Here is a 7,898-nt window from a genome sequence, read left to right on the forward strand (position 1 = left end):
GTTCTTAACCTGAAGCACTATTTCTGGGTTAGCGGAGTCTGTAACCTGAAGCGTATGTAACCTGAAGTGTATGTAACCCGAGGTACCACAGTATTGCTCTCTTGCCCACACAGGCATTTCCAGGATGCCCCAAGCGCGGAGGAGACATGATGGTAAGCTGAAGACAGAAGACACCCTTTTCCCTTATATGAGTTTTCACTCAGTGCATGTCCCCCACCCTAGTGCCCCAAAAGACCACCAAACGACAGCCTCTTACCTCCTCTTCTCCTGCTTTTTGTATTCCCACTAGGGCTTTAGTCCAGAAGACGCCTGCCTTCTCCAGCTGCTCAGTTCAGCCACATTCTCCCTCTCAAATTCCTTTCCTCTTTGCTTCCGCTGCAACTCTCACTAGACAACACAAACGCAGCATGTTTGGGTGAGGGAGGAGTAGGAAGCAGAGGCAGGCTCCCGTTCATGTCCTTGCCCTGGTTCTATGAAGGGGGCCTTGAGGTGAGGAGAGCTTGTTTGGCGAGTTCCACCCACGGAGGAGAGGGGCTGGAGGATTCCTGCAGAGAGAAACCACCACCACCACATGAGATTGGGTGACTTGGCTCCAGGGCAAGGTCAGAGAGCAACGGATATAGCAAACTTGCAGGAGCTCCGCAGGCTCAGACCTGATCAGTGCCTGAGTGGGAGATCAGCAAACACAACCTGGATTTCTGCTGTGGAATGGTGAGAGAGAGAAATAAACTCTGGAAGACATGGGGACATCATACCAAGCCATGTCCAGAGAACCACCGTGCATCCACAAATTCCTACTGCACCTTCTCTGACATTAGAAAGCTGACATTACAGTGATACCTTAGTTCTCAAACGCCTTGGTACTCAAACCACTTGGAACCCAAACACTGCAAACCAGGAAGTAAGTGTTCTGGTTTGCAAACTTTTTTCGGAAGTTGAACATGCTCCATTTTGAGTGCCACACTTCTGTTTTGAGTGTTACGCTGTCTATTTTTGCTATTTATTTGGCATTTTTGAGACTCCTTTTGTTTTGTTTTCGTGACTGTGTGGAACCCAGTTCAGCTACTGATTGATTGATTGATTGATTGATTGTGTGACTGCAGTACATTGTTTATTGCTTTCATTTTATGGATCAGTGGTCTCGTTAGATAGTAACATTCATGTTAAATTGCTGTTTCGGGGGTTGTTTTTAAAAGTCTGGAACAGATTAATCCATTTTCTTTTGTAAAGCACACATTGGTTTTAGAATGCTTTGGTTTTGGAACGGACTTCCGCAACGGATTAAGTTTGAGAACCAAGGTACCACTGTATCCACCAAGTGAGATGATTGGTTCATCTAGCTCAACATTGTCTAAAGGAGGGGCAGTCAACCATGGTGCCCTCCAGATGTTGTTGGACTCCAACTCCCATCAGCCCCAGCCAACATGGCCAATGGGCAGGAGGAATTATGGGAATTGTAGTCCAGCAGCAACTTGGAGGGCCATAGGCTTTTCTGTCCCTGGCTGTGGGGCGGGCCCTTTCATTAGGCAAGCTGAGGCAATTGCCTCAGGCAGCAACTGCAGAGCTGTGTCCAATTTGTGCCCCTAGGCCTTGCTTGCCTCATGGTTTTGCCAGGCTGAGTGGTCTGTTAGGAATGGGGCAAAGCTCCACCAACTTCAGTCTGCCTTCAGTCTGCTGCGACCTGCCCATCTCCAGCGGGCGCCAGACTCCTCCTCTTTAGCCTCAGTATTATCCTTGTAGAACCCTCTTTCATTGGCTCTGGTGCCCCCTACATTTGGGCCCCTCCCTACGCCAGTGCCCTGTGGCACCAGCCACCACTGCCTGCCACTGCTGCCAACTGCCCATCCCACCTGGCAAATCTTTTTGCCAGCCCCTCCACCTCCTGGATGACTTGCTCTAGAAAAGACCAAGCAGTGTGTGTGTCTATGTGTCCCTTTTCAGGGTGAAGGACTCTGGCTCTGAGAGAGCCTGTGCCACCGCAGAAAGAAATTCAGAGGCAAAAATTTTAAAGTAAACTATCGGGTACAGACAGAACCAATGGTCAAAGATAGGGCCGGCAGCTATTGTCGTGGTCGCAGCTGCTCTTTGCCCACTTGCTGAAAGCACATAATAAATTGCCACTCGGTTGGCCATCTCTTGGAGGCCCCTGAGCCAAGCATTTCATTGGTTGCATGGAGTATCTAGCCTGAACCTAAGAACGTAAGAAGAGTCTGCTGGATCAGGCCCAGACTCCGGTTCTCACAGTGACCGACCAGTTGCCTGTGGGAAACCAGCAAGCAGGACTGGAGCACAAGGGTGCTCTCTTCTCCTGTGGTTTCCATCAACTGGTCTTCAGAAACATTGCTGCCTCCTTCTGTGGAGACAGAGCATGGTCATCATGTTGGGACGCAGGTGGCACTGTGGTCTAAACCACTGAGCCTTTTGGGCTTGCTAATCAGAAGGTCAGCGGTTCAAATCCCCACGACAGAGTGAGCTCTGTGGACAAACGCCAGCTCCCTTGGCCTGAAAGCAAGATGAGCGCCACAACCCCATAGTCGCCTTTGACTGGACTTAACCATCCAGGGGATCCTTCACCTTATATAGGGACGCGGGTGGCACTGTGGTGTAAACCACTGAGCCTCTTGGGCTTGCTGATTGGAAGGTCGGCGGTTCAAATCCCTGCTACGGAGTGAGCTCCCGTTGCTCAGCTTCTGCAGTTCAAAAGCACACCAGTGCTAGTAGATAAATAGGTACCACTCTGGCAGGAAGGTAAACGGCGTTTCCATGCACTCTGGTTTCCGTCACGGTGTTCCGATGCACCAGAAGCGGTTTAGTAATGCTGGCCACATGACCTGGAAAGCTGTCTGTGGACAAATGCTGGCTCCCTCGGCCTGAAAGCGAGGTGAGTGCCACCACTCCATGGTCACCTTCGACTGGACCATCCAGGAGTCCTTTACCTTTTTCTACCATCATGGATAATGGCCATCGACAGCCCTCGCCTCCATGAGGCAGTAGAGCCTTGCAAGAAGGTCCCAGGTTCAATCCCTGGCATCTCCCAGTAGGGCTGCGACTGCCCCCTTCTGAAACCCTGGAGAGCTTCTGCCAGTCAGTGTAAACAATAATGGCTAGATGTACCGAAGACAGCTTCCCACAATACCCACTTCAGCTTCTTTAGTTGGTACGTACTTTTCGATAAGAAGCATGCCAGCTGGATGTCAAAATCGCCTCTGGCCCAGAAGGCAGGATTATTATTATTATTATTATTATTATTATTATTATTATTATTATTCAAAGAGTGATGTAAATATAAGGCATGGTTGCTAAAGTAGGGAGCAGGGTGCACCCCTCAACAGATTTGCCTCCCACCCAACCCTGCCTGCTCCTTTCTCGCGGCCACCCACGCTCTCTCCTTTCCCATCAATCACCCATCTTCTTGTGTCGCTAATTAGCTTCCTCGCTGCCCACACACAGGCCCCAGAGAGTTCCCCTTGCCTGCCCTTCCAGGAGCTAATGAGGCTCTCTAATGAACCGCCCTTCACAGACTGGCGTGTATCACCAGCCCCAGTGGGCCGGGAGTTAACCCTTCGCTCGCCGGGACCAGCGGTCAGGAGGACCAACGCACGTCGGAACGGCTCGTCTGTGCATTCACGGGGGCGGCGAGGGGAGAAATAGACTTGCTAGGTTATTATTATTATTATTATTTCCACCTGGCAGGAATTTAACAGGCACTCAGAGGTAAAGCCTGTGTGCTGTATAATGAAAAGTCTCAAGTTCAACCTCTGGCTACTGTTTCTTTATTGACTTGCTATATCATTGCATGCTTTTTCTTGCTACTTTTCCTCAAAGGGGCCCAGGAAGGCATATCCAAAGTGTGGACTAAGGCAGGGGTGAGGAACCTGTTTGAGCCACATTCCCTTCTTCCAGGGGCCACGTGGATGGCATCAGGGATAAAATCAGGTGGGGCATGGACCACAAGCATTACCTTTGTACAGTAGGCTAGTTCATACGCAAACACACACAAACCTGATTCTGTCCTCCTTCCAGGCAAGTAAGAGGCATAATCAGGATTCAATGGCACATTCCAGCCAGACAAAAATACCCATGATGCAAAAGGCCCGTGAGGGGTGTGATGGGGGAGCAGGTGTGCAGTGCATGATGAGTCCCGAGGACCAGATCAAAAGGCTTGGAGGGCCACATTTGGCCCCTGGGTCTGAGTTTTAGAGGCCTTAAAGGTAAAGGGACCCCTGACCACTAGGTCCAGTCGCGGACGACTCTGGGGTTGCAGTGCTCATCTCGCTTTATTGGCCAAGGGAGCTGGCGTACAGCTTCTGGGTCATGTGGCCAGCATGACTAAGCCGCTTCTGGAGAACCAGAGCAGCGCACGGAAATGCCATTTACCTTCCCGCCGGAGTGGTACATATTTATCTACTTGCACTTGGATATGCTTTTGAACTGCTAGGTTGGCAGGAGATGGGACCGAACAACAGGAGCTCACCCCGTCGCAGGGATTCGAACCGCCGACCTTCTGATCGGCAAGCCCTAGGCTCTGTGGTATAACCCACAACACCACCCGCATCCCTTTAGAGGCCTTAGCTTCGCTAAATGTAAGTGGGGAAATATATCTCTGCCATCCACTGCACGATGTCAGCTATCCTGTGATGGGCTTTAGGCTGAGAGGAAGAAAACAGCTGGTTCAAGATCACTTGCTGAACTTCACCCCAAGATCTGGAGGAGCACAGCTCTTCTGCCTGAGATTGTGTAGAGCAGTGTTTCCCAACCTTGTGCCTCCAGCTGTTTTTGAACTACAATTCCCATCATCCCTGACCACTGGTCTTGCTAGCTAGGGATGATGGGAGTTGTAGGCCAAAAACATCTGGAGGCACAAGGTTGGGAAACACTGGTGTAGAGCTTCTGACAATCAGAGTAGGCAACATTAGTCTAGCCAATGTCTAGCCAATTAGTCTAGACTCTATGTATCTTGGACAGTCTGAAGATGAAGTGTAGTGGATCAGGATGTTGGACTTAGACCAGAGAGCACTGAACCCCATTCCTCTCCATCCTTAGCAACCAAGCTTGCTGGGTGACCTTGGGCCAGTTGATGAAACTCAAGCTTACCCATCTCACAGGGTTGTTGCGAGCGGAGGTGCTATGGATGCCACCTTGACCTCCTCGGAAGACAGATGAAATAAGAATAAACAACTGCCTGATGGCATAGGAACCAATTACTAGGGGCCAAGAGCCCTTCACTCTCCCAATAAAATTTTTGAGGGTGATGGGGCCCCTGAAAGTTGATGGGCATTGTCATTCAAATGGTGTGCACTGTGTCGTGTGATTATGTGGGAGTTACCTACCCCCTTCAAATATTTTATTCAAGTTGGCACCCCTGCCTGACAGGATGCAGACAGGGATCAACAGGTGCAGAGTTTCTGTGGTATACTAACGAAGTGAGCCATAACTTGTTGAATTTCTGCCTGCGAGCCAACGTGTGCCCTCCCTTTCAGGAACAAGAGGAGGATGCCAGCCGGGCGGTGTGGAATTTGTGGGCTGAGATTTACTGGCCAATACAGAAGCGTTCCCCGCCGCCCCCTGCTTGCATCACAGGAAAGCCTTCGCCAGGAGATAAGGGCTCTCCCATTCACTTGGCTCTGGCGTGGACGGCCAGGGCTGCTCAGACCGAAGGCTCCACACTTCCTTCCTGTAGCCCAGCCCAAGGCAAGCTGCAGGCTGACCCAGCGCCTGGGCTGAGGAATTGAGACAATGAAGGCTTTCCTGTCTGAAGAGCCAAATCGCAGGGGGTGGGGCAGCCTGAAATGACCAAGAAGAAAAGTGGACCCCCAGCAAGGGCCAAGACAGGAGATTTGCACAAGTGCGCTTCCGATTTCTTCCCTCCTGTTCTTCAGGTCTTTGAAAGATGTTGGGAAAGAGCCCTGTGGAAGGAGAACTGCCTACAGTGGTACCTCGGGTTTAGTACTTAATTCGTTCCGGAGGTCCGTTCTTAACCTGAAACTGTTCTTAACCTGAAGCACCACTTTAGCTAATGGGGCCTCCTGCTGCCATCGCGCCGCTGGAGCACGATTTCTGTTCTCATCCTGAAGCAAAGTTCTTAACCTGAAGCACTATTTCTGGGTTAGCAGAGTCTGTAACCTGAAGCGTATGTAACCTGAGGTACCACTGTACTTTATTTTATTGTACATTAAAGCCTACATTTTTCTTCTGTGGAGCTGAAGGCGGCACACATGGTTCCCTGCCTCCTCGTTTAATCCACGCCACAACCCTGTGAGGTAGGTCAGGCTGACTGGCTTGAGGTGCCCACGGCCAAGCGGGGATTCGAACCCTTGCCTCCCACGTCATAGTCTGACACTCTAACCACTGCACCACACTGCCTCTCACATTGGATGCTAGTGTGGTGTTGTGGTTTTGAGTGTTGGGACTGGAAGACCAGGGTTCAAAGCTCACCGGTGAAATTCGTCCCTGGGTGACATCTGGCTAATTGCAGTCTCTCAGCCCAATCTACCTCACAGGGTTGCTGCGTGGATTAGAAAAAGTGGAGGGAAAGCTCCTTGGAAGAAAAGTGGGGTACAAATGTCTTAGCAGTGGTAGCTGGTGTTCATTGGGGCTAGCAGGGAAGGCAGAGAGACCGGCAGTAAAGAGTCAACAGCAGTGATAAACAGAGCCCAACTCCTGACTGATTGTAAGGGAGGGCTGGTTGGGGGCAAAATGCCCTAATGGATCAACCACCATCATCATTGAGATCATGGGTAGGCAAACAAAGGCCCAGGGGCCGGATCCGACCCAATCGCCTTCTAAATCCAATCCACAGACGGTCCAGGAATCACCATGTTTTTACATGAGTAGAATGTATCCTTTTATTTAAAACACATCTCTGGGTTATTTGTGGGGGCCTAGAAATTCATTCATTTGTTTTATATTTTTTTCAAAATATAGTCCGTCCCCCCAAAAGGTCTGAGGGACAGTGGACTGGCCCCCTGGTGAAAAAGTTTGCTGACCCCTGATCGAGATCCTATGCACACTCAGATCCAGCACCCACCCTCTCTGAAAGTCTGCTCCTTGCAAAGGATGGGAAGGGTGATTTTTTTCTGCCCCAGACCATTGCTTATCAAAGGCAGGTGCAGCAGGCAGAAGCTGTTCCCTTCTAGTCAAGTCTGGTCCAGGACACTTTTTTGCAGCCTGAAGCAAAAGGCAAGACTCTATCCTCTCCGCCCACTGACTTTCCACACAGGGAAGCTGACCAGATTGGCAAGTTTTATTGCAACACCTAAGGTTGTCTTACTAGGAATGATGGTTTGTGGAAGCTTGAATTCTCCAACACAGGTTTCTTTTATTAACTGACAGAGCTGTGCTTGCAACTAACTAAACTCTGCTCCTGCAAACCATTGAGAAAAGGAAAGGGAAGGAAAACCCAGTCGCTTTCTTTTTTCACAAGAATGGGAGTTACAGAAAAATACGGCCTCTCCCATGTCTTTCCCAAACTATTTTCCGTAAAGGTACAACACACCATTTCAATAAGTTGCAGTTGAAACTCACTTCCACACTATCCATTTGAATTGTTCTTATACTGTTTTAATAGTCACAGAGAATTCTGGGAACTGTTGTTTGTTGCGGGTGCTGGGAATTGTAGCTGTGGTAGCTCAGCACCCTTAACAAACTACAATTCCCAAGATTCTCTGCTGCATTTTCCCCTGCTTATGAGAATTTCATATTTATTTATTTATTGTTTCTCCTATGGTAGTTTTCAAATGGGTTTGTTTTCTCATTAATTGGTGGCAGGAACGTGGGATAATTTTCGGCACAGCAACACGTCCAGCATCTGCGGCCTGAGGCAGCTTCCTCAGTCTGCCCAATGGTAGGACTGGCACTGCTTTTGATAGATCTTCCTCACAGCGAGTTTTACCAGGGCA

General features: G+C 49.8%; 2 protein-coding genes across 2 annotated transcripts in view; one reads left to right on the forward strand and one right to left on the reverse strand.

Annotated features, from left to right (window-relative positions):
- ADCY4 (adenylate cyclase 4) overlaps positions 1-446 on the reverse strand; it is a 71,781-nt gene extending 71,335 nt beyond the window's left edge. The window contains exon 1 of the mRNA XM_081885389.1: positions 257-446. The gene's annotated coding sequence lies outside the window, so the exon portion shown is untranslated. The remainder of the gene's footprint in view (positions 1-256) is intronic.
- Positions 1-7,898, forward strand: part of LTB4R (leukotriene B4 receptor) — a 159,179-nt gene that overhangs the window by 98,844 nt on the left and 52,437 nt on the right. The gene's annotated exons all lie outside the window — the stretch shown is intronic.

Source organism: Podarcis melisellensis, assembly GCF_964234715.1.
Source record: "Podarcis melisellensis genome assembly, chromosome: 13".
Classification (NCBI taxonomy): Eukaryota; Metazoa; Chordata; class Lepidosauria; order Squamata; family Lacertidae; genus Podarcis; species Podarcis melisellensis.